Source organism: Canis lupus, chromosome X, assembly GCF_003254725.2.
Source record: "Canis lupus dingo isolate Sandy chromosome X, ASM325472v2, whole genome shotgun sequence".
Taxonomy (NCBI): domain Eukaryota; kingdom Metazoa; phylum Chordata; class Mammalia; order Carnivora; family Canidae; genus Canis; species Canis lupus.
In genome coordinates, this window is record NC_064281.1 from 89,443,044 (window position 1) to 89,470,975 (window position 27,932).

The 27,932-nt window shown below is 37.6% G+C and overlaps 1 long non-coding RNA gene across 1 annotated transcript; it reads left to right on the forward strand.

The window, feature by feature from the left end:
* Positions 1-37: 37 nt before the first annotated feature.
* LOC112649446 (uncharacterized) lies at positions 38-27,499 on the forward strand. Its single transcript, XR_003129580.3, has 3 exons — positions 38-247; positions 23,538-23,751; positions 26,788-27,499. It is a non-coding gene; the product is annotated as an uncharacterized LOC112649446 (long non-coding RNA).
* Positions 27,500-27,932: the final 433 nt, after the last annotated feature.

Consider the following 27,932-nt stretch of genomic DNA (forward strand, 5'->3'; position numbering starts at 1 on the left):
AACTGTATGTAAGGGAGGAGGAGAGAGGGAGGGAGGAAGGGATGAGTAGATATTGGTCGAGCAGGGCGGGAAGGATTTTGGGGATTTTAGCAAGCCAAAGTTAACAACAGTGGAAACTAGAAATATGACTTTAGACCCCTGAAATGGAAGAAAATTCTGGCATGAAGAGAGACAGTTTTTTTCTGGTACACACAGAGGGGTATGAAGTAAGGAATGAGTTCTCAGAAGTGGCAACTACAGTATCCCGGTAAGAGCCAGAAGGAACTGGCAAGAAAGATACTGGCTTCTCTTCTTATTCACATCTGTGAGTTCTGTATTAATCTGCAAATTTGCCTTAAAATAGGATTGCTGTTTCTTTAGGCTTTCTAGGTAAAGGTGAAATCTGGTCTTGTAGTTTTTATTCTAAGACTAAGGCATTTCTAACTTCAGTGCTCTTCATATCTATAATTTAAATGTCTCATCGCTCTGGTTCTGGCTAAACCAGCAGAGGCAATGCCATCCATTTTATAATTTATGAGAATGCTTAAAGATTTAATTGCATAAAGCATGATGATAAAAATCTGCTGTCTGAAGATATGATGCAGTAAAGTTTCAATGTAATTTGAATGGAATTAGGCGTGTGTCCCTGTTAGAGCTAATAGAACATGAGTATCAATAGTTCTCTGCAGGCTATTAGGAATGAACTTGAATATATCTCTACTTTTAGAATTTTGAAACCCACTGGCATTATTCTACTGAAAAATTAACTAAATTTCCTTGAAGTCATTTGATTTTTTTAAAAAAGTCAAACTATTATGCTTATGTCCTTCAGTGGAAGGGAATAATTTTTTTGTAGAAATGGTAGAAGGGATATTGGGAAGGGGGAAGAGAAATCCAAGAAATGTGGGGAAAATTTTTGAAGGACACTTCTTTCTTCTAAATAAATGTACAGCTCATGGTCCAGAGATACCAGACACCAGGGTTCTGAGAGATTTTATAGATAATACTGTTGATTATCAAGAGTGGGAAAATATACTAAAAGATTTGAACAGGGAACTACCATTCCAATTGTTAATAAGGAGAAGAAAATGGATCCTTTACAGTCAGTGGATATGTGTTCAGAGTTGTGTATGAATTTAGAAGGGGCTTAGAAAGGGGTAGTTTGTAAGCTTTTATTAGAGAAAGCAGTGGTCCTTTGAATCCACCATGAGGTCACCAAGAAAAGTTCTGTCAGACCATTTTTTTCCTTGTTAAGGGAGATTGGGGAAATTGTCTAGGCATAGACTACCCAGATCACAGTATTTAATTCTTTTTCCCAATTATCCTTCTGTGGCACATGACACAATTGATTTCTTTCCCATTATTTTTTTTGAAATACTCTTTCTCCATAATTCTATAGAATGTTTTCTATCTCTGACTGCTCCTTGCAATCTTTCGTTTCATTTCCCCATGCCAATATAAACTATGTCCTAAATGTAGTAGTGTTCCTGAGCATTTGATCTTCTGTATGACTTCACTAATGTCTGTTGCATAAATTCCTACCAATTAGCTCATGATTCCTAAAGCTGTATCTGAGTCCCAAACCTCTGCACTTAGATTTGCACAGGGACCTCGAGCTCAACCCATTCAAAATAAATGGAATTCTTGTACCCTCCAGCTGCTCTCCTGCCTGAGTATCCTTGTCTCTGTGAACTTTTTTGCCTAGTTACCAAAGCCAGAAAACTGGGTATCATCCTTAACTAGTATCTTCACAGGCTGAATGAAACAAGACACATCTTTCCCAGAGATAACCATGAGATACTGCACTAGGATCACCCAAGACCCCACCCAAGAAAGCAACCCAGCTGTGTCAGTATGTATTGCAGGAAGTATGACTTAGCAGCACTACACAAAAATCTCTTCAGTGCTTTTGCCTGATTTTTAAATTCAATATGCATTAGTAGTTTGATGTGGCTGCTGGAGAAGGCAATACTTCCTTCAGCTACATCAAGAGAAGAAAATCTAGAGTGAGCAAATGATGTCTTCAATCTGCTCTCGATGCCACACTTGAATAACACCGTGGGGAGGCTGGAATTGCTATGGAAGAGAGCAGCCATGCTCACTTACTATGCAAGAAATGGCAAGAACATTCTACAGGCCATTAAAGATCAAATAACCTCCAATAGCCCTTTTAAATCTCTTTTTCTATACATGCATTGCATTTTTTATTTCAAAATTTAAATAATGGCATTTAATGGAAATTAATTTACGTTTTACATTTTAAAAGTAAGCATTGTATTTTGATTTTACTCATAGGTGTATTTGTGGGGGACCAAGTTGCCATGGATAACAATGTGTGAGTTCGTTTGTTTCCCAATTTGGGGTCTCTATCTGCGCGGTGGAAAGGGAGACAATCGCATTTATGACCTTCCCTTCTTCACACAGTTCCCCTGAAAAGGAAGGTGGGTGGAGGAGGGGATCTAATCAGTATAGATCACTTTCATGTTATGTCGTTTAAGGAGAGACTGCACAGTAAAGGGGAGGCACCAGGTTCGGAGACACCTGCTTTTTATCTCCTTTCTGAGTCTTACTTTCCTCCTCTGTAACATATAGGGCTTCCGTCCCAGCCTCAGAAGCCATTAGACATCGAGTGGCACACTTGAAGTAGGGGTTATAGTTGGCATTTGACAAATGCTGTCTTTGCCCAGTGGCCATAGCAACCCTGCAGAGGTTGGGAGACAATCGCCTGGTAGTGAGGGAAAGTCTGGAAGCTGGCTTAAGGCAGGCAGGGATTTGTCTCCGTGCTTTGCCTCCTTCTGTGTCCCTTCCCGTCAGCTTCTATTTTAAAGATGGTGATTTAACAAATAATGGAAATGCTTCACAGAGATCCTATTGTCCACACCTGCATTATTTCTGTAAGTAAGGGGAAGGCTGGTGGTGACGTAAAAGGTGGGATGAGGAAAGCAGATATGAGTTGTGTGGGGGGTGGGACAGGACAGCGGCCTAGGGAAAAGAAGCAGGGGGAAGAATTTTAATCTGACTCAATGGCTGAGAAGAATCTGTTGTAGGCAATTTGGGAGGAGATAAATGTAGAGAAAAGGACACTGGGGAATTTGAAATAGAGCAATAGCGAACAAGATTGACTAGGGCCGAGGGATCATGGTAGACAAGGAGACCCAATAGAAGGGCACTAGAACAATAGAGGTGTGAGAGGGAGTGGGTGAGTGGGGATGGGGTGGGGAGGGGAGGAATGGGTGCCAGCCTGACTGAAGGACTTGGTTGCAGCAATGGATGTGGCACGTAGGACGAGCTCCCACTGAGAGGGGAGGTAGAGGAAGCGAATTATTATTTCATACACTTGCTTCTAACACAGCTGGCTGACTCCGACCTGAATGAGGCACCCTGATGCAGACATTGTCTGGTCTGATCGCTTTCCTCTCACTACCAGTGAGTTCTTCCAGTTCTTCCAGTTATAAACTTTGGGCCTCCACTGGAAGGTTTCCCGGGAAGGCAAAGGAGGAAGGAGTAGCTCCCTTTCCCTCATTGCAGGTTCCAGTGGATCCCCCCATGCGTCACCAGTTAATCTGACCCCGTTATTTGCAGCATGGAGAGTGGCAAATAGACAGATCGCCCAATATAGGTCAGATTGGATTCTGTCTCTGGCTGGGGGCCAAAACTACATTGTCCCTGGTACCCAGGATCTAAGGTCTGATTAATGGCTTCTCTATTGAGTGAAGGCCCATGGGGATGAAGAAGATTTGAAGGGCAGACGTCCAAAGTGAACTTGGCTCTGGAACACAGTAAACTTTATTACTTTGTCACTCCATGTTTTTTTTTTTTATTCCAGGGATTATTTTCATTTTTCTTTCTTTAATTTTGTTGTTGTCATACCTGGAAGACAGAAAGATACACATAAAACCAACATCATGGACAGTAGTTAAATAGCCTTAGCTGAAAGCCTAGTGATCACAAAACAGCATCTCAAATGAATGAAAAACAGTTGGAGGAAACACTTCTATCAGTATTTATATTTGAGAAAGTTAGCTTTCTGTTTCCAAAAAGCTAAACAGGTGATGATTCACACATAGGCAGACACCTCATTTTGAGCAGCACTTGGCTCATAGCTATCATGGCCACTGGGTCAGAATTCACTTTTATTGATGATGTACATAAATGAAATTAATCATTGACCTAGGCAATCAATCTGCATGAAGCTGCTGTTTCTTTTTCTTTTCTTTTCTTTTCTTTTCTTTTCTTTTCTTTTCTTTTCTTTTCTTTTCTTTTCTTTTCTTTCTTTTCTTTTTTCTTTTCTTTTCTCTTTTCTTTTCTTTTCTTTTCTTTTCTTTTCTTTTCTTTTCTTTTCTTTTCCTTTCCTTTCCTTTCCTTTCCTTTCCTTTCCTTTCCTTTCCTTTCCTTTCCTTTCCTTTCCTTTCCTTTCCTTTTTCTCTCCTTTCTTCTTTCCTTCTTTTCTTTCTTTCTTTCTCCATCCTTCCCTCCCTCTCTTCTTTCTTTCTTTTTCTTTCTCTCCCCACTTTCTTTCTTTCTTTTGATTGTGATTTCATGAGTTCTCTTGGCCATGAAGGGAGGACTTTCTATTTTCTGCATCCTCTTGGATGCTCTGATATAACCACAACATTGAATCCCCAGCTTTGTGCAAACACAAATACCAAATAGACACGTTTAGGCATTCACTGAATACCTCCTTGAAGGATAAAGATTGGTATGTAGAAGAGAGTCCAGAGACTTACTCCTTCCCCTCAATGAGCCAAAAGGGAAGATGGCCAAAGACCACTGTTAAACACACAACAAAATAAACACATATATTGTGAAAGGACCACAGGCTGCTGAGGAGATTACAAATCTGCAATCAATTCCTTCAGTTGTACTTCTGAGATACCCCTTGTAGGTTAGCCTTCATTTTGATTCATATTATTGCTGATCCAGTGTAGGCCAGGCAGAAAAATTACGACTCATTATCTTAGGCAGGGAGCTTTGAATAGAAAGTGCCAGAAGCTAAATCAAACGAGTGTAAGCAAATATAAAGAACGCTATTACAAGGAACCAAAGTCAAGGATACATTTCATCCTTAAGAAAGATGAGAACCAAGAATGAGCATGCTATTAGGAACCAGAGTAGTCTTCCTTGGGTTCACTCTCAGGCCACTGTCTTTCTTTAAGACGTCTCCTCATATCTCATGGGCTCTTTTTAAATTCTTTTTGCCTATTTCATGTCCTTTTGGAAGACTTATGTTTTCTCCATTTTCCTGTGTAAGATAGCCCATCGATTGCTTATAGGCTGTTGCTCCCTCAGTTCAAGCAATTAGTAGAGATGAATATCTTTGACTACCAATTTCAAATAATCAGGAGAGAGGCATTAATTTCTATGCCCTGAATCATGTGTCCATCCTTGATCAATTTCTATGTCAGGACTGGGGGAGGACAGTCATATAGTGGAAATTGCAAAGATTCTCCCTACTCCATGTGGAAGGATGGGCCTCAGAGTAGAGGTTAACATCCCTAGACATGCCTTCTACAAAAAAAATCAAGATAAGAGGTTTTTTGGGGACATTCAGCAGACTGACGACACAATGAAAATGGTTTTGGAGGAATAGAATGTGGAAGTGGCTAACGGTGGCCTTTTTGGTAGTGTCATTACTGTTTAAAGAGATTTTTAGTTTAAATAAACAACACAAAAGAAAATGTAAAATCCCATAAAATTATACCATTTTTGGAAATGCATAAAATAATAAATGAAAGTCACTTTTATCACTTCAATATATCTGCTATGGCAACACAGAATATTGGGTGTGCATTACACAGAATATTGGGTAGTAGTTTTACGCTTAATCTTTTATACTGTTTCCTATGTAAGACTGGCTTCTATACAGCATGTTTACTGGTTTTGTCCTTCTCCTCCTTTATTATTCATATCAGTTCTCAGGGCTTTAATACATGTTCAAAATGAACTCAACTACATAGGCATTTAGGAAGAAATCAATGTTATGGAAGGATTAGGGAAAAGGCAAGAGTTTCAAATGAGTGTAAAGTATGCCCTGAAGAAGGCAAATAACACCTGACCATGGAAAGATTTAGAAGACAATACCTCTCCCATTGCTTGTACTCACTTTTGTCAGGATACCAACTCCTGTGGATCTTATAAAACAACAATTTGCCTGCAGATTTATAGAAGAGCTTTATATTAAGACAGAATTAATTTTTTGACTGGCTTGGATTTTTTTTTATTAGAAATTCTGACTGGGGATCCCTGGGTGGCGCAGCGGTTTGGCGCCTGCCTTTGGCCCAGGGCGCGATCCTGGAGACCCGGGATCGAATCCCACGTCGGGCTCCCGGTGCATGGAGCCTGCTTCTCCTTCTGCCTGTGTCTCTGCCTCTCTCTCTCTCTCTCTCTCTCTGTGTGTGACTATCATAAATAAATAAAAATTAAAAAAAAAAAAAGAAATTCTGACTGGCTGTGACCAGACAGTCGGTTAAAGGGAAAATGAATTTATGTTCTCCATAACAGAGAAAGATGCAGGAAGTTAAGAAGTACCATCTCTGGGACATTTCACACTATGAAAATAGCCAGAATTTGATAGACCTAGTTTCAAATCTCACCTCTACCAAAAACTAACACTGTGAATTTTTGGTGAACTTTTATCTCGAGTATGGTTTTAACCTTTGAAAAATATGGATAATTATTTCTTTTTAAGAAAGATATATTTATTTATTTGAGAGAAGTGTGGGAGGGGCAGAGAGATTGGGAAAAAGATGACCTCAAGCAAACTCCACACTGAATGTGGAGCCTGACATTGGGTCCATGATCTCATGACCTGGATATCATGACCTGAGCTGAAACCAAAAGTTAGTCACTTAACTGACTGAGCCACTCAGGCATCCCTGGATAGTTATTTCTTATGAGCAGTGAGTGACTTAAAGTACAAAAAAGAAGTCAGGGTAATGCCTGTTATTTACTAGGTGCTTGAGAACATATAGCTATGGTTTATATCTTGTTTTTATTTGCTGTTAACTTACTAGTCTTCTTTAATATTGTCATTGTTACTTGATGTAAAAGCTTTGATTAGGTTGACAGCAAGGCTCCAGGACTTTTCCTTGAAGGATCAGTCTTGGAAAGAATGTTCTTCCCATTAGCCAAAATAAAGGGAGACATTTCCAATCTCCTATGAAGTAATAGGAGATCAGATCTGGGATGACTTTTAATGTACATCCAGTCCAATCATCTTATTGTACAGAGATGATAGCAAGGTCGACAAAGGAAAACTGACCTGTCCAAGTGCCCAGAAGTATTGGATTCATTTATTTTTGAGACACTCTTTTCTCTGGATTTCCATAACACCACACTCACCTGCTTCTCCTCTAGCTCCTTTTCAGTTTCTTTGGTAGACTTATTTTCCTCTGTGCATCTTTTAAATGCTGGTGTTCTCCAGATTGTGACCAAGCCGGTTTTATCAGTCAACACATGGTTCTTCCGTAATATGAACTACTCTCATGGCTTAAATTATCCTTCTGTGGATGGCTTCCAAATCTACATTTTAAGTTGTGAACTTTTTCCTTATATCCGAATATCTACTCAACATCTCGATTTTGGTGTCCCAGAGACACCTGTGTGTCAGTATGTCCAATATGGAACTTGTCAGTCCACCAGGAAACTTCTCTTCTTTCTCTGTATTCTATTTCAGTATGTGGCTTCACATATGGAACCCTATTGACCAAACTGGAAACCTGGGAATCATTCTTGACCTCATCTTCTCCCTTACTGCCCCCACACTCCCTAAACACCCAATTGTTCGGCAAGATCTGTGAGAACTAGTCCAGGCCATTATCATCCCTGGTCTGTACCACTGCAATCACTTACTGATTGGCCTCCCAACATACAATATTAGACCCCATCCCCACACCTCCTCTATACTCTAGGTAGAGAAATATCTTCAAATATTCAAAAGTAATTGTCACTTAGCTGCTTAAACATCATTTGGTAACACTCTGCTTCTCTCAGAATAAACCCTCGACTTCTTAAATGGCTTTACAAAGGTGTACACCGTCTACTTGTACCCTTGCTGGCTTTTTATTCTCTTCCCCACTCCATTCCATTCATTCTGTGCTTTAGTCAAACCCCATTAGTTTTTATTTCTCTAACACAAGACATAGTGTCTGGCACATATTAGGTCTTCAATAAATGCTTTTTGACTAACTTAAGGAACCAAGTATAGTGTATAGGTATCCTGATACTTAGTTCAAAGTACTGCTTGCTATATTATCCTGCTAGTGATATGGGGCTGACTTAAGATTTTATGTGTCTGCAGCTTCTTCATTAGCATGCTTCAACACCAAAACAGTCCTCTACTTTTGAATCTTTGGTTCAAGGCTCATTAGTCTGCATTTATCAGCTCTATTCAAGCAATAGTTAATGGCTAGGCCGGAAACAAGTAAATGAAACATGCTAATCTCTTTGATCAAATCATATTATTATATATTATTTTCTATGTCACATACTTTTGCATTACATGAAAGCTGTGTTTTTGGATCGGAAATAAGATCATTCTAATTTGAACGAGCCCATGACTCAAATTGCCCCAGTTCAATTGTTATCCTGGGATAATACTAGTGAGAGCTGTGTTTTGAACTTGAGTTCAGAGATTGCTGTACCTAGTAACCAACTTCCATTACTTTTTCTTTTGAGAATTGCCACCAGGAAAGTCTGGAAGACTTAAAGACTTCTTTCCTTCTATTGTAGGAGTTTAATGATCTTGCAAATTATTGACTGATTGCATATTATTAAACCTTTTTTACAGATTGAAAATGTAAAATGGAAATGACTTTTAAAGGCTTTTTTTTTCTTGCCTCCACAGCCCATGACCACGATTAGCAATCATGAATATACGTGACAATGTAGGCTGCCCACTGCACTGTGCTTGGCTCTGCCTCCCTCTCCTCTCTTCCCAATCTTCTTTCCCTCCTTTCCTCCATTTTTATAGAGCCCTTTCACCTCTCCAACACCACGTTCTGCCGCCTTGCCTTTTCTCCTTGCTGCTGCTTCTACATAATGATGAATGGTGTGTGTGTGTGTGTGTGTGTGTGTGTTGCGGGGAGAGGAAAAGCAGTGAGAAAAACAATGTCTTCAATCTATGGGAATTTGCAAGGTAAAACTATATATATATATATATATATATATATATATATATATATATATACACATACATATTTTTCCTCATTTATATTCTTTCTTATTCTTACATACAAAGAAAACATAAAATCCAGCATTATCAGAGCCATAAGGAAGCTTAGATAACATTTGGACTCTTGCATGGGGTAACTGAAGCTCAGAAATGTGAAGTGACTTGCATAAGGCAGAGCTCAAATATGCCACAGTTTTATGTACAGAGGGCAGAACAAATGCATTATGTTAATGTAGTGAATGCATCTGTTAGGTCAGGGACTTTTCTGAGAATGAGGGTGAGATGAATGCATGATTAGAGGCTGTGTAGCTATGAGAGCTCCATTTCAAAGTTTGGGTTGAGGGTGGCGAGTGCAATAATATTCCTCCCTTACTTGTGCCTCTGTTAAAATGTCTATAGTTGCCTTGCACTTGCTTTGATACTGTCATGGACTGTTCCACAAATGGCAGCCATCATACTCAGAATTTCCCAGTGAGGACCTTTAGCTTTATAAAAGATGCTACACTTATCCAAACAATGAAGGCATAGATATATAAGTAGGGCAACTCTACATCCTGATTTGCCTAGGACAGTCATAATTTATGCCTGTCGTCTGAGTGTCCCATCTGGTTAGTGCACTCTTTCACTATCAACGATGTCCCAGTTTGGGCAAAAATTATGTGATCACCCTATTTATAAGCCACAATGGGATGAGAAACAGAATTCTCAACTTAGTTTCAACTCCTCTAATACTCCGGAACAGGTTGCACTTCTAATTAGTGTGCAAAGTGCCAAGCAACAATTTGTTATTAGTTCTTGTCATCATAATGCACTTTATGCATATATAATCCCTTCACAGGAGTCTCTCAGAGTGCTTTATGAAGCCTCACATTTTTGTAACATTTGTGATATTACTCCCAAATTACCAATGACATCTGCAGCAGAGAGGTTAAATGATCTGTGCAAGGTCACACATCAATTTAGATGGAAGCAAACCTGGACACATTATGGGCATTATAATTACTTCATATTGTCATAGCCCTTCTTTTTGCAGAGTTATTCCTTACAACTCTATGAGCGAGGCCTGCTTTATTTTAAATGGACTACATTTTAAAACAGAACCAGATAAGAGAAGTCTAACAAGTATTGGAAAATATAGTCTGTAAAAATAATTGTTGTCTTCAGACTAAGAGACACAGTCTCTTTTGGTAAGGGAATAATAGCTCTTTAATGTCCCTAGCTAATGCCAATCTTCAGAGGCCCCACGAGACAACACACTCCCTCCTACTCCTTATGAGTAACATTACCCCTGCTCTACTTAGATAAGCCAGACTACCAAGTGAAAGCAGATTCAACTTCTTTTCTTGCACAGATACTCTGTTATGCATCCTTGTCCATTCTTGTCTCCTGGACAACTCATCCTTAAAGACTCAGCCATGGAAACCATTTGAGGACCTCAGACTGAGTTCGGTGCTCCTATTCCATGCTTTCATAGCATGTTTTTTTTTTCTTTTAAAGATTTTATTTATTCGTGAGAGATACACAGAGAAAGGCAGAGACATAGGCAGAGGGAGAAGCAGGCTCCATGAAGAGGGCCTGATGCGGGACTCAATCTCAGGGCCCTGGGATCATGACCTGAGCCAAAGGCAGATACTCAACCACTGAGCCACCCAGGTGACCCCATAGCATATTTTTGTCACACTTCTAACATTGTCCTAATCTCTACCAGCCCCTTAAAGACAACAGGTTGCTTTCAGTGTCTTACTCACATCTATACCTTCAAAGTTCTGTATAGTTTCCAGAATATAGCAGATGCTCAGTAAAGAACTGTTGAACGAATTAAAAATATATTATTATGTATTGCAAATAAAATGTATTACTTCATGGAATTCAGCTTCTTGGGTCATACTTTTTTAAAAGATTTTATTTATTTATTTATTTATTTATTTATTTATTTATCTATCTATCTATCATCTATCTATCTATCTATTTATCTATCTGTTTATTTGTTTACTTATTTGAAAGAGAGAGAAAGCACAAGTGGAGGGGGCAGAAGAAGAGGGACAAGTAGTCTCCCCTCTGAGCAGGGAACCCGTTGTGGGGCTCGATCTCAGGACCCTGGAATCACAACTTGAGCCAAAGTCAGATGCTTAACCGACTGAACCACCCAAGCACCCCTGGAGTTGTATTTCATTAAATTTTTAACTCATATTATCACAGTATACGTCTTTGTAAAAGCGTAGAATATGCTTATTGACCTAGAGATTGTACATTTTGTATGTTTGTTTGAATGCTGGACCATTTGTTTAGAGAAGAAATCTGGTAAGTTTACTTAACCTCTAAGTTTGTCACACTATTGGACCAGTTTTAAATTCAAGCTACTTGTGTCAAAAAAGTTAGTAATTATTTTCCAAGAGATCCTACAATATTTTTTTTAAATAAAGGTAATGAGATGACAAATTTTGCTTCAATTCAAAGTACTCTAATTGTGTTCTCAATTGAAAAGTTATTTAAAAAACAATTTCAGCTTTGGTCTATATAGACTTTTTCAAGGTAACTAATTAAAACAAAGCTATTTGCTATATGAGAAAGAAAGGTAGGCATATTTAATGAGTAAAATATTGAAAGTTAAACATTTCAGCTTTTGTCATAAAGTGATTGAATTGAAGTTCTTTTTATTAGCAGCTTTTTAGATATGAAATAATGAACACCCTATTGGTTTTAGGTATTTTTAACATTTATATGTGCTTAGTCCACTTTGTGTCATTTTCATAATTAGGTTTAAACTCAAGTCTCTGAAACTTGTGAGGGTACTTATTAGCTGCAGGGTCAGCAGCCTTAAAGACACATTTTGAATCCTTTATTAAGATTTTATTCTACCATGGGATATTGGCTGCTCTTCCCCGGCTGGTCATCCTGCTTGATATAATGGTAATGACAATGCAGCCATTGTACAGTGTGCAGCCAGTCTGTAACATAAACTAGAGTCTGATACCATTGTTAGGACCTACTACAGTATGCATATATGCTTCAGAATGCAACAGAATACCTCAGGTCAGTCGCAGCTTTATGCATAGATTTAAGGTATTAAAGTCAATTTGGAAAATAAATTTCCTGACTGTAGTGACTGGAAATTTGGAAAAAAATTTCAGAGCCGGGGTTAATTTGTTTTTGCTTTTCAGAATCCCATGATTTACCACAGGAAAAAAAATCCCATAAAATTTCAGAACTTGATTGTAGTCATGGCATAACCTCATTTAAGGATAGAAATTAAATTTTAAGAAGTATTTTATGAATCATTTGGATATCTAACACCAAGAACCCTTCTGTGGCAGGAGAAGGCAAGAATTGCTTCTCATATTACAACTTGGTCTTGGTAAACCACTACTTCACAATATTGCTATGAATTATGAATTATCTCCAGGCAGAAATGAATTTGTCTAATTATAATGAATATCTAATCTTATTAGATAAGGATCTTTTGCAAATTGTGATGTCATCAAGTTCAGCTCAGGCAAAGGTTTAACTTATTTAAATTGAGCAAAAGTTTTAAATAAATTAAAATCTACATAAATGCTATCAGTATGGATTAGTTATCAAGCCCATGGCAAATGAAAGGGTTATTATTGAAAATGGTGATGGGTAGGAGACTTTACCTTGCTTGCAAATTAACAAGTTAGTCTGCTACAGTCTCACTGATGCTGATGGAAGACATGAGATTCCTGGTTGGAGACAAAGGACTTTTTAAGTCAAGTTACAGGAGGCAGCATGAGCATCATGTTCACCTCCGTTCCCATCGCCCTCCCCTTAAGCACCACAGGAGTAACACAAGGTGGCCCACATGGTGAGTTTACATCACACCAGAGGAACTTCAAGCTTAGGAAGCCCTAATCATTTATAATTGGCTGCAAACAAACCTGCCCCAGTTTGCTTTAGAAGAAGACATTATCTTTTTGATACTGGAGAGTAAACAAACCTGTCCTTTGCTCTGGAGGGAGACACTATATCTTCTAAATATATTTGCTAAACAAATGTATCTGAAAGATGAGTTTAGATCAAAGGTAATCAGTCCCCCTGTTCTCACAACATACAGAAATGCAATGGACTCATGAAGAATTGCTTTCCAGCAGTCATTTATTAATCATATTCATTTCAAGTTGCTATTTTATAAGCTGAAATTGTAATACAAACAACTTGGTTCTTATCAGATAACACCACCTAAGTATTTTTTTATGTATGTGGACCCCTGTTGCCTTAGACAAGCTGTTTGCCAGTTACATTTTACATGATGGGTCCCTAGAACATTTAAACACTTGGATTGACTTTGGAAGGTCATATAATTCTCCTGAAGGCACAATATGGCTAATGGCTTATATTAGTGGCTCTGCATGGGCCATTCACTTTCATTCCGATGATGCAGCTGTATCATGGTTTCACTGAATGATTTTGAAACCCTTAGCCAAATCGCTTCTTTCAAAGGTCATGTATACATACCAGCCGACATTTTGAGAAGGTGTAAAGTTCGATATATGGGTGGAGATGTTAGTTTCTTGATATAGAAATGCATTTGCCTAATGCAAATTTTGACAGCTTTTTTAAAAAAAAGATTTTATTTATTTATTTGAGAGAGAGAGAGAGAGAGAGAGAACATGAACAGGGTGAGGGGCAGAGGGAGAGGGAGAAGCAGAGAATCCCAAGCTCAGCATGGAGCTGGACTCAGGCTTGATCGCACAACCCGTGAGATCTTCACCTGAACCAAAACCAAGAGTCGGATGCTTAACCAACTGAGCCACCCAGGCGCCCCTTGATAGCTTTTCTTTTAACAGGCTTGGTTCTGTTGAATCAAAGGCAGTTTTAGATGCAAAAATCTTTTGATGGGTTGTCAGGTATTTCTGTTTGCCTTTGGTCACATACATGGTCAGCACACCTTGTATCTATTTAGAGGATAGAGAAGCACACCTTATTACTGATTGATCATTCAGTTATCTCCATGCACCATTTTCTCTCTTGCCAGTGCCTGGCACATGCTCTTCCTCCTTCTTCCTGGAAATTTCAGGACTTTCTTCTCCCCCTTTCCTAAACTACCTTCAATTTATCCCACTGGTTTGAATTTGATGATGTCACAGACCACCGTGCTTACCTATAAAATAGCACTTATGACATTCTCATACACATTTTTTACTTCTCTGCATTTCTTGTTGTCCTTTGAGTTCCTTGACAGTGGGGTATATAATGATTTTATTTCTGTACCCAGAATAACTAGCACAGTGCCAGACACAAAGTAGATAATAAATTGCTGTTAAATTGAAATGAAAAGAATTTATGAAGTTCAATTTAGATAATGTATACACCTTGAGAGCTTGTTCTGCAATTCTAATACGTGTTCAACAATGGTTCCTTAAACTGAATTAAATTGAAGTGGTATGACCAATTTAGATAATCTGTGTAAGCTGTCTAGAACAGTGGTTTGCACATGCATACAGGATAATTTTAATACTTTTGTGGGGCCCTGACACTTTACATTTTATTTTATTTTTTTCACTATACATTTTAAAAGACTTTTTAAGTAATTTTGCATGGAAATTATTTATCTGCAAATTATTCATTTATTTGTTGACTGATTTCTCTGCAATCATTATCCATACTTGGAAATTTTTTCTAAATGAGATCTAACCTATAAGTTTTTTCAAATGCAATTAAATTTTTATGAATACTAAACTTAACAATTAATAAAGTTGACTTAATGCTATATTTTGTGAACATTTAATTAAGCATTTAATAATCCAGATTGGAAGTTTTTCCTTCTTCATCGGGTGCCAAGAGTTTTTATCTTTAATGTTACAAATAAATCTGGGGGGTTCTTGAAAAATTGGTAGGGCCTGGAGACCTCATCTATAGTGACTGGTGAATAAAATTATCCTGTATATGAACTACTCAGTAAATGTTGTTAAGTCGGAAGAAGGGCAGGTGACAGAGAAACAGGTTTATGATTTTGACTGTACACTAGAGAGAAAGTGATTTCTATTGACCACTCATGGAAGACCTTTGGAATAAGTTATTCTTATATATAAAAGCCTGTATACAGTTAACCTGAAGAATGGCCTCAGTTTTGCTTAGATATTTGGGTTTTTTTTTTCTAAAATGCTGAGTGTGATCTTTACTGTGAGCCCAGAAACCCAACTTGATGCTGTAATTACGTCTAGTATAGGGTTGTTCTAATATTGGCGCCCCCACAAAGAATACATAAGCACTTAATAAATGTGTGTTACGTTAAACAATGAATGTATTTTGCTGTGAGATTTTGCTATTCTTGCAATATCCTCAAAAGATGTAAAGTTGTGCAATTACTTTTATTTTTTTTAACTTTTTTTTAATTTATTTATGATAGTCAGAGAGAGAGAGAGAGAGAAAGAGAGGCAGAGACACAGGGAGAGGGAGAAGCAGGCTCCATGCACCGGGAGCCCGACGTGGGATTCGATCCCAGGTCTCCAGGATCGCGCCCTGGGCCAAAGGCAGGCGCTAAACCGCTGCACCACCCAGGGATCCCTGCAATTACTTTTAAACCAAAAAGATACATGATGGAAAAAAAAAAAGGTGCAAGAGCCAAGGACCCTGTGGGTGAATATTAATTAAAATCACTGGCATGTTATTTCGGTTGATTTTATAAATTTCTTTTATATAAAATTGAATCGTATTCTTACTGAAATTTATTAACAAAATGGCATATGTGGAACACTAGAGATTAATCTCTTCTCATATTTTTATGTGTTTAAAAATTGAAAAGGCAAGGGGAAAGGTTAGGCTTTTAAAAATCAATTTCCCCAACAACATTTTTTAATTAGGTCTACAACAGAATCGTCATCTGACTTCTCATTGTAAATGAATTACTACTCTGTAGTTGAGTTCAGTCTTTAATACCGAACTTGCTAGAATATATTTTTGTCACTAAAACCACAGAGCTTTTTGTAAAAACCATGATGATTATATGAAGGATAAAATACTATCAATATCACAAAACAAATGAATAAATAAACAAAAAAGCAGACACAGAACTTATAAATACAGAGAACAAACTGAGTAGGGGATGGGCAAGATGGGTGAAGAGGTACAGGCTTCCAGTTATGGAATGAATTAAGTCATGGGGGTAAAGGTACAACATAAGGAATATCGGTGTTACATTGTAATACACTGCAGTCAATAGTATTACAATGGTGTTATATGGGACAGATGATAGCTAAACTTGCAGTGAGCATAACATAAGGAATAAACTTATTGAATCACTATATTGTACACCTGAAACTAACATTGTGTGTCAACGACACTGAAACTCAAGAAACTGCGGTGTTGACACACAATGTTACATTGGTATCCTTTCAGAAACAAAAGGAACAAGCAAAGGGAAAAAAAAAGAGAGAGGCAAACAAAGAAACAGACTCATAACTATAAAGAACAAACTGATGATCCCCAGAGGAGAGGTGAGGGGTATGGGGGGGAAATAGGTGATGGGGATGGAGGGCACTTGTCGGAATGAGGACCGAGTGATGCATGGAAGTGTTGAATCACCATATTATACACCTGAAAATCATATTACATTCTATGTTAACTGGAATTTAAATAAAAACGTAAAAAATAGCTATTGTGACTCATAACTATAAGTCTACAAACTAAAGAATTCTCATAAGAATTTGAGAGAAAAGTCCACCATATTCTGAGGAGATTTGAGTAAAGTCTTTTTAGAAGAGCTCTAAAGTTCTAAACTGAATTAGTTTAGGAGGGCTAACTCGAGGGTAAATTCCTGTTCCTAAATCTCTTTTCTTCATTTCACTTCATTATACTACCTAAAATTCTACCAGTTAGGGATTCAGTTGGGTGTTCCACGGCTTCTTTTTGAAATGAAAAGGTTTGTGAGAGGAAGAAAGATGATCAGGTTTTCGTACATTCTAGTGGCTAACATTGATACAATTGCTTTCATGATGAACTCAGTCATGCTATATGAGAGAACTGACAAGTTTGAGTGTGAAAGGGAAGTTGGCAATTCTAGAGCTGGAGCATAGTATGAGATAGAGTCAGTAGGAGTGGAATGCTACTGTGTGTAAGGGCATTTGGGGGTGCAGGAAAGTAGTCTGGGACATTAAGAACCTACTGCCTAAGAAATGAGTTACTAGGTGGTAATGAAGGAGTACATGGAGGGAAGTGGAAGGATGACAATGACACCTGTTGTCTAGTTTGAAACTTTGCTTAATGCTAGTGCCTGCTTTTATTACATGTCCCAAGTGTATCAAGGATAGTATCATTACTATGATAGTGCAAGTATATTAAGGATTAAATAGACTTTTTTGGGTTAGTATAGTGGATGTTGTGGTCAACAGCTCAGATCACCTCCAGCTCCATTTTAATTCTGAAGCACTCATTTCCCCAGATTTGGCAGTGTTGATCAGCTGATGGCTTCCAATGAAGTCCCTTTTTGGGATTTGGCCCTGGGCAAAGATCATTTCATCCCAAACACGCCCTCTCCCCAAGGTCAGCTTGCATCCAGTGACTGGGTCAATGTGAAGGTACAAAACCCCGCCCCTTATCTCAATTTGAGATAATTCTGAAAAGCGATTCCAGCTCCAGAGCTCCCCAGGAGATCAGCTGAGGCCTTTGCTGTGACTATCACAATTCAACTTCTCCCTCTGCCCAGTCCCGCTGCCCTCACTCTTCCCCTCACAAATGTGTATTCTATTCCTAACTTCCAACAGCACATCTATGTCTCCAAGTGAACCCCACCTTCAACACTTGGAATAAGAACTTAACTAATGTATAACTTCATTTTTATTGAAAAACGAATTTCAAGTTTCGGGCACTTTATGAGGTCTAGGTGATCTTTAGACTTGCAATCCATTTGCTTATATTTTGGAAAAACAAACTCTTGGACTTTTATCTAACTTCCAAGAGTATATAAAGCTTTTTGTATTAATGCATTTGATGAACTTGGTCAAGTTGTCTTGAATGCAAAGCTTGGAAAAATTATTTTTCTCCATTCCCAGGCTTAAGTGGCTTCTTTCTTCCCTAACCACAGATACTGCTTTTGTGGTTAGCCCCATTTCCATTGCGTTTCTCTAACACACATCACACTAACAGCAACAATTACATTTATGGCTCAGTGTCACACTGATGAGAGACTTGGAGGTCAATAGGCAATTGTCAGCAATTGAATCTTCTTCACTTCCGTTATTCCATTCTTTCTAATTCTTCCCCTCTACTTCCTGCCTTGCTGCTCTTTGCAAGAATTTAAAAAACACAAATCATAGCCAGTGTCTGTTCAGCCCTGGATTAAAACCTGAGGTAGAAATGTGTATTAGCCTTAGGAAAAGTACAAATGAAGGAGGAGAATAGGAGGAAAAGAAAGACATTTTTCCAGAGAGACAAAAACTGCAATCCAATAATGACACTTACTAATTTAATAAAATGTGAGACCATGCCCAGCAAAAGCTTGCATGCTAATCATTTCATCATTCTGGTTCACAGTAGGAATTCCAGAGATTGCAAAGAAGAACAAATGTTAAAAAGGGCTAGGGCAATGTTCTTTTCTCTTTGCTTTATGAGAAGGAAAAATAAAAGGTACTCCGTAATTTCTTATCTAGGGATATATGCTTCCACAATGTCTTCTATTTCTTATTAAGAAAGACATGGAATGAGCTAAATAAGCAAAGTGACTTAAACTCATATGAAGTTTCATTATTATACACTCATGTCATCACCTTGTGTCTATTTGTTTTAGAAAGAATTGTACTTACTTTAAGGAATTCAGCATGTTGTGAGAGTTCCGTTAATTTCCTTTTGTGCCCTACTTTGTTTGGGATTTAATTGCTGTTGGGTACCCGAAATGACTACGTGTCACAAGATGATAATTTACTGAAATCTGACATGATCTAGCATGCAGAGAATTCATCAGGTTTATTTGTGAGTTTGGAACCATGGTAATCAACAGTCAGGCCAGATGTTTTATGGGCTAAAAAGAGATACCAGGCAATGTTGAGTGCGATTATCTAAGTGAGAAACACCCACACTCCCTAGGTGTAATGGTGAGTGTGGATGCTTCAGTTTCATGTTATTAAGACTGGCACTGAAAAAAAAATCCTACTCAAATCTTTCATCCATAATACAGCACAGAGGAATAATTTCAGCCTGAACTCTGGATGCAGTGTAGGAAAGGATAGAGAGATGCTGTGGCATTAACTCAAATGAATGGTAGTTTAAGTAGGGCAGAGCAACATAAAGGCAAGAATATATGCATATTCAAATTACCCATCTGCACCATCTACTTACACTTGAGGCATTTCAGCATGCTTATTACCCAGGAACATTTTAATGAGGTGCTCACTCTCAGTACCTGAGCTAATTTGCGTCTCCCAAAAGATTATTTTTTATATGATTCTAAAAGAAAAATAAAAGAGGGCTGAATATTTCATAGGTATATTTCAGGGGAAAAGCCTGTCTCTTCATGAACTATCTCAATGTGTGTAGTTCTGTTATTGGTTAGCATGTAAGATTAATGCATGTGTCAATAAAAAGAGACACTTTCATTAGAAATAAGTAATATAAATATGATAGACACATCTTCAAAATATCAGTTTTTATTGTTGGCTTGTTGATGTGGAAAAATATGAAATTGTGGACAGCAAAAGATAAATGTATAAATAAAAATGAATATAGAAATGATATCTTCACTATTATTTTATACATGAAACTATACAATTTTCCAAGCAACTAGTAAACTCATTAAACCATTATGTTTCTGATTGCATATTTTAGATAGTTAATAATTTAAAATTCTTACCTCATAGACTACCATACTGATCTCATCATAGGGAGAAATATGACTTTAGTAATCTGTGAGCTTGAATTTTTGTAACAATTATCAAATCACATACAGTGGAATAATTGTATATACATTAAACAAATGAGAACATCAAAATAAAAGATTTTGGAATGTGAGTCTAGTTAATGCCTTTGCATGTTAAGTCAAAATGTACAGACATCCAGGATATTTATGATCCCCAAGTGATGACTTATGACATACTGTTTCCTTGAATGAAAGCTATGCTCATTACATGCATAATCTTTTCTTTCAGAGTTTCCGTAGATGAAAACTATTTTCCCATATGGTCTCATGGATCACATTAAAGTGTTCTAAATCTCAGTCTCCTCCTTTCTAAAATGGAAGATTTGAAAAATATTTCCTTAATCTACTTTTGAATTTTCAAAGTATATGATTCTTTAACCTTAATATTTTTCTTTAAAAAAGACAAAACTTCTATAACCAATGAATATGAGCAGTGTTTTATTAGGATATCACTTTTATTATGATCCCAGTACTGTTGTAAGAGCCAACACTCAACAAAAGGGACCCTAAACTGTTTTCCAACTTTTATATTGATTCAGCAAAGAGAATGTTTTTGCAAAAGTAGCATTGTTTGTAGCTGCTTTCATTAGACTTCTATATATTGTCACAGGACTATATAAAAAATGTTCTCTGTTGCACTTTATTTATTAGGGCAATTTCATCTTTACTGGTGGACCCATTTATCAGAAGAGTGCCCACTTGTGTCCTGTCCAAATTTATAAAGGGTAGGTAGTTAGGAACCCTTCACTTTGGCCTCTTGCCTTGGGTTGAAGAGTCATGGGCAGACAGCAGGCTATACTTGTGCTTCTTACTTCCTCACATCAGATTTATAAAGTGAAAAGTCTAATTGAACCTTATTTGGGAGAAGCAAAAAAAAGCAGACTTCTTGATTTTATTCAGTTTTAGACTCCTGGGGCCAATGGCAGCCACATCACCATAAGTGAGCATGTTGTGCTCACTTGAATTCAGCAGACAGACCAGAATCATTGGAAACTTTAGCTCTCATTTTGATAACATGGAAACACTTACCTTCTGGTATTACAGAATTATAACATATCTATATCTACCTGTATACATCTTTCAGAGAAAAGTTGGCTGATGTCTTTATTGCTTTGGAGTGTTTTATGTATAAACTCATATACATTTTAAGCATAGATAATTTCTGTAAAATTATAAAATAGCAAAGAATGCTAGATGGGAATTTAAGGATGATTTAGTGAAAGTCCCTAATTTTCTAGATAGGAACTCTTGGGACTCAGAGATATTGAGTGAATCACCACAAAACCAGGGGTTGGCAAGGCTAGGACTACAAAGCTGGTCTTTTTCGACATACAAACACCAGGTCCTCCTGTTTTGAATTCAAATGTATCATAAGAAATAGTGTGAAGAGTTTGTTTTGCTCACCTTAATTTAGGGGCAACTTATCTACAGTATCCTGATGTCTAGGTATATTGAGAATTTTGGCCACTAAACAGTGCTTGAAGTTGAGGCAGCAGAGATCCACCACACAATTGTACTCACTGCATATTTTTGCACCAGATTATAAACTATATTCTTCATTCGTGTGTGTGTTAAATGCACATTTATTTTGAGTGCCTGTTTTGTTCAATAAAGAGTTACATGCCCTTCAGAAGGCAGGAATTTTCCAGCACTGGGGCCAAATTATAGAGCTAAACTTTAGAGAAAAAAAGCACAGTATGTTTCCAATCACATCTATTTTTATGCTGTGAACACTCTTCTTGTACCGTGTCATTAGGACCTTTGTGCCTTATAGCTTCAAAATAAGCTTGTTGTGAGCAATATTTTACATCTTTATTTTACATTTCTTCCCAATTCCCTTTCCAAAACACACACATATATCATCACTGTTGAGCACCATCCCGTGGGACAGAGAACACACAGGTGACCAAAAAAAAAAGATGACAAAGAAGTTGCGAGGTCATCTGGAAAACAAAATAAGATGAAACAAACACTAACTCTTGTTTTCTTTTAAACAAACAGCCTGGGGGGATGGGTTTTTTCTCACTACAGAAAGAATCCAAAACATTAAATAGCTTAGCACTACTTAAAAAAAAAAAAACCTCTTTTGAAACGTCTGTCCTTAGAAGGTGAAAATCTAGTCTGACTCCTTATCACCAAGATATTTCAGAAAGCAGTTATTCAACTCGATCACAGGATGTATCAACATTGGTGATCCTACAATGTATCTTCACAATAAGTTATCTTCAAGGCTCCCAGAAACTCAAGAATGAGTACAAAAATAATCAAGCCTAAGGCACAATTTATTTTAATAATAGAGGGGCTATTACTTGTTGAATGTCTACCATGTACCAAGCATTCTGCTGGGCCGTTCATACATTCTATTCTCTCTCTACAAAACTATGACATTGGTATTTTATTTTTATTTTACAATTGAGAAAACTGAGACTCAGAAAGTAAAGTGATCTCCTCCGGGCCATTGTGGTGCAGCTGATTGAAAGCTGTGTTTGTGTCATTGAAAGTCCCTTCTTATTCTACTGGGCAACCTTGTCCTAAGCATAAACTTTGGATATTTTTACTGTGGCAGGAGGGAATGAGAAAATGTATTCACTATTTCTCGACCCTCTAAACTCCTGCATGACCTCCAGCATCTAAACCTGTCTTTTATACTCGATAAGCTAGTCTCAGGCTGAGAATCAATTTATCTGGGCCTGGAAACTTGAGTTCCCTTCAAGAAGCCAAGTTACTTCCTATCTCCTCAATTACCATGGATTTCAGTTTGTTTATTATTATATTTCTTGTACTATTTCTATTCTGGATAACCTTGAATGAGGGGACGTTTATGCTTTCTTTCCAATCATGCTGTATTCCCCATCAGTGATTTACTCCTGCCACCATTGGATAAAGTGCTATGAACAGCACTGGTTATTGACCTCAAAGACTGCAACAACTGACAGGCATTTTGATACATCAACCCTATCTTTCTTTGGGAATACATGAATGGTGATCTGGCCCTTCTAGGGCCTTAGATTTTCTTTTCAAAACTTTTAGTACAGGTGATGATATTCTTAACACTGACAGTAGTTTATAGGCCACCAAAATTCTAGTTTTAAAACACTTCTTATTTATTTTACAGAATTATAGCCACAATGGTCTGGGTGTGATACATTGTATATATTTCAGGTATATTTTTATGAGAAGTAAACCTGAAATTGGTCCCAACCAACAAGTCCTCTCAGGGTCTGTAGTTTCACCTTTCCAGAAATATAAACAGAAAGCATATTTAGCACCTGGGAAGCTCATTTTTTCTTTAGGCTAAGTTCTAAATAGGTGGTGAGCCTGGCTGTTCTGACTCTCCCCCATCTATCATTGTACTGCTCCTTGGAGAGTAACCCCTTCCAATGTATCACAGTCTGGATTATCTCATTACATGAAAAACTGTTGTCTCAAGTGTTATTATATTTGATTTCATTACATAATTCTTTGAAAAATTTTCTTTGGCCGAATCTTTTCCTTAAGAATGTTAACTTTCATCCACAGTACAAATCAGTTTGAGAATCACCATGTGTTTGAATAAAGTAAATAGAGCTGCAATCAAAATACCAAAGTCTGTACTCTGGTAAACGAGCTGGAGAATACAGTCCAGAAATAAAGAGAGCCATGGTATGAGGATGTTAGACCTTGCAGATCATCTCATCTTGCAGACAAGGAAATTAAGGACAAGAAAAATGAAATGATTCACTCAAGTCACAGGGTAAGTTCATTATTGAACATGAAGAGAACACATGTCCTGTGAAAGCTGTTTATCCTTCTATATCCCTTATTTTTAACATTGACTGCACGTTTGAATTACTTAAAGAACTCTTAAAAATACAGATGTCTGGGCCTTATCCGCAAAGATTTGGATTTAATTCATCTAGGGTGACAGCAAGTCATTTGTATTTTTAAGGCCCTTAGCCAGACTCTTCTACCATGCATCCAAGAATGAGAGCTACCAAACTGTATCATGGTGCTTCCCTAAAAGTAGAAGCATAAATCATTGATTTGGCGGCTACAGTGGAAATGCCTGTTCTCTCGAATGAATTTATTAAGACCTTTTCTTGATTAGGTATGTTGGAGGAGCTGCTACACAAATGGCATGATATGATAATAAGCCAATGTCGGGGTGTTGTCCCAGACACCTAAGTGATCCCCCTTTGGCTTATTACGAAAGGAATTCTAGCTTCAAGAATCTCCATGTTTTGGATCCCTGGGTGGCTCAGTGGTTTAGCGCCTGCCTTCGGCCCAGGGTGAGATCCTGGAGTCCCGGGATCGAGTCCCACATCCGGCTCCCTGCATGGAGCCTGCTTCTCCCTCTGCCTGTGTCTCTGCCTCCCTCTCTCTCTGTGTGTGTCTCTCATGAATAAATAAATAAAATCTTGAAAAAAGTCTCCATGTTTTGTAGAAGATGACTGGTTGTTCTTTATATCTTCTGCTTCAGGAAGCCATCACTGAACCTCCTTCTTTGCAGTCTTCTTTAGATGTCCTTCCTATGTTCTGTCACAGAACTATGTGATTCTGTGTGTCACCACAGATGCCATATTGCATAGGATTGAGATGAGGGATTTTTTTTTGGCCTGTTTCTCCCACTAGACTCTGAGAAATATTAGGGGAGGAATCAGCTACTTGTGTTTGTATCTTTGGAAATTTAACATATTTCCTGCCAGAGAGTACCTGAGAGGGGAACTGAATTTGGAGTTCTAAAAACACAATTACAATGAATTTAGTGAAACAAGAGGAGAAAATGTTGCCAATTCAGAATAAAGATAACAGAAGAGTGCCTGGTGCCAAAAGGACCAAAAATCTGGTTTGCCTCTGCTATTCTTGTAAGGAAAGAATATGATGCACAAAAGACTCTTTAGCCTGTTTCTTGCAATGTTGGATCCCCAGTGCTTTGAACAGGCTGACATATAGTAGGTGCTGAATGAATATTTGTTGGAATAGTAAAGTGTGTGATATCTTGTTCTTAACAAATAGATACACTTGCTCCTACTAATTCCTACTCCTATCACTTCCCCAAATATGTATGAATTTCTTACACATAGATTGTGGTCAATAATAATTAAATGTACGATTAGTTGAAGGTTCCATTCTATAAACTATTCCTATGCTCTTCAGATATTTCTTGTCTTAGACTGTGTTAGAAAAAGGAGGTGTCATTGTAGTCTGAAATAATGCTTCCCTGAAAGTAGAATTCTGGTGCCTTGCTGTAAGGGACATCACGGAGATCCTGTCTCACAGGTGTGAACCATACTGCCTGGAGTTCAAGTTGCTATGGTTCACTAATATATTTAGATATTCATTTACAGACAGGCTCAAAAGTCAAGACTAGTATCAAAACTGTCTCTCTAGGCCCAACATCAGTAACTGGGCTAACTCCCATCCACCTCTCCCACCAGGATTTTTTTTTAAAGATTTTTAAAATTTATTTATTCATGAGAGACACACAGAGAGAGGCAGAGACACAGGCAGGGGGAAAAGCAGGCCCCATGCAGGGAGCCAGACGTGGGACTCCATCCCAGGTCTCCGGGGTCATACCCTGGGCTGAAAGCGGCGCTAAACCGCTGAGCCACCTGGGCTGCCCTCCCACCAGGATTTTGTCCTAAATTACTATTTGGCCTCAGATTAGCCACTTGCTGCAAAGGACCAAAACCACTTTATATTCCAGATAAGTAGCCCACAAGGGCCAGTTGAGATATCAGGCTTTAGTCAAGTGGACTGGAATTCAAGGCTATTACTTTCAAGAAGAAACTAAATTATCAGGTCTTGGAGAGAAGCACCATTGTCTTATTTATTGTCCTTAAAAAAATCTTCGGTAACCCAGAAGCCAGGAATCATCCTGACACATCATGTTCTGAATCTAGATACCAGTAGAACATGGAGGTTCAGTGAAGAGGTAACATGTGACTTGAACAGCTGAAGCAGAACCATGAGAATATAATTTTAAATTGCAGCAACATTCTAAGCTCCACAAAATACAGACTGAGAATTGAGGAACAGGCTGTGGTAGGAGCACTATTGCTATATGACCTGTGTCAGTACTGGCCCAGAAACTAAGATGAGATAGTCCTATAGTTATGATCAGTTAGTAGGCAGGACTGTGGGGAGCTAAGGAGGTTAAGATAAACAGAAAAGAAGACAGGCACTAAGGTCCTATATTCATATAAATCCAAGAAAGCTCACAGGTCTATAGGGTTTTCTCCTTGCCTATTGAGTCTTTGGGAAGCTAAGTCCAAGGCGTATTTTCATGTTCATGGCAAGGATGTGGGTGAGGAAGGAGCAAGATAGTAGTTTGGTTTGGTATTTAAATGAGGAATAGCCAATCTCTTATTTTTTCCCAAATAGAAAAAATAAGCAAATATGTGTGGCATAAGAATAAGAATTTATCTGGGCTGCCTTAAATCTTTTCTGGAATGAAACAGAGAATAATAAGTAAAAATATAATTGATCATATTTAAAATCTCCTATGAGGAAGGAATGGAGGAGGGGATTTTTAAAACATTGAACTTTTGTATGGTAGGTATGCTAACGAAAATCTATTGATTTTTTCATATGACTGTAGAAACACATCTTTGGTAATTACAGTTCTTTTGATTTTAAAAATAAACCATACATTTGCTTGTTTTCACTACAAAACAGCATTAATAAAGACAGTGTAGTATTAGCATAAAGATGAATATATAAATCAATGGAAGAAAATTGAGAGTCCAGAAATAAACTCTTATATTTATTGCCAATTGATTTTTGACAGGATACCAAACATTTCAACAAGGAAAAAAGTCTTTTCACCAAATGGTACTGAGACAACTAGATATCTACAAGCAAAAGAATGAAGAGGGACCCTTACTTTACACCATACACAAGAATCAACTCAAAATGAATTGAAGACCTTAATATAAGGGTTCAAACTATTAAACCCCTAGAAGAAAACATAGGTGTAGATCTTAATGAATGTACATTAAGCGATGGCTTCTTAGTTATATCACCAAAATAAAAATCAACCAAAGGAAAAAAATGTTAAGTGGAACTTTATAAACATTTTAAAAAAGAGTATTTCAAATGACACTCAATAAAGTGGGTTTAATGCATGTAACAGGAGAAAACATTTGCAAATCATATATCTGAGAAGAGTGTGGAATACAGAATATTTAAAGACACCATTGCATCTCAGCAATAAAAACACGGATAAGCTGATCAAAACAGGAGCAAAAGACTTAAATAGAGATGTTTTTCAAAAATGATGTAAAAATGATCAATAAAGTGGTGCCTGGGTGGCTCAGTCAGTTAAGCATCTGTCTTAGGCTGAGGTCCTTATCTCAGGGTTCTAGGATGGAGGTCAGACTCTCTGCTCAGACTCACAGCAGTCTGCTTGTCTCTCTGCCCCTCCTGCTCATCGTGTTTTCTCTCTTTCAAATAAATAAATAAAATCTTGCAAAAAAAAAAAAGGTCGATAAATACATAAAGGATGCAAAACATCAATAGTGATTAGGTAAATGCAAATCTAAACCACAATAAAATACCATGTTACACTCTCTAGAATGGTTAGAATCAAAAAGACAGACATCATGCTTTGGTGAGGATGTGAAGTTGGAACCCTCAAACATTGCTGGAGGACATGTAAACTGTGCAGCTGCTTTTGAAAACAGTTTGGCAATTGCTTAAAAAGTTAAATATAAAGTTATCATATAACCCAGCAATTTCATTCCCAAAAGAATTGAAAAACATGTTTCTACAAAGACTTTTACAGAAATGTTCATAATAGCATTATTCATAATAGTTAATAAAATGAAAATGACCTAAATGTCTATCAACTTATGGACAGACAGGATGTGGTATATCCATTCAATGGACTAGTCTTCAGCAATGTCCATTAATTGAAGGATAAAAACTGAGATG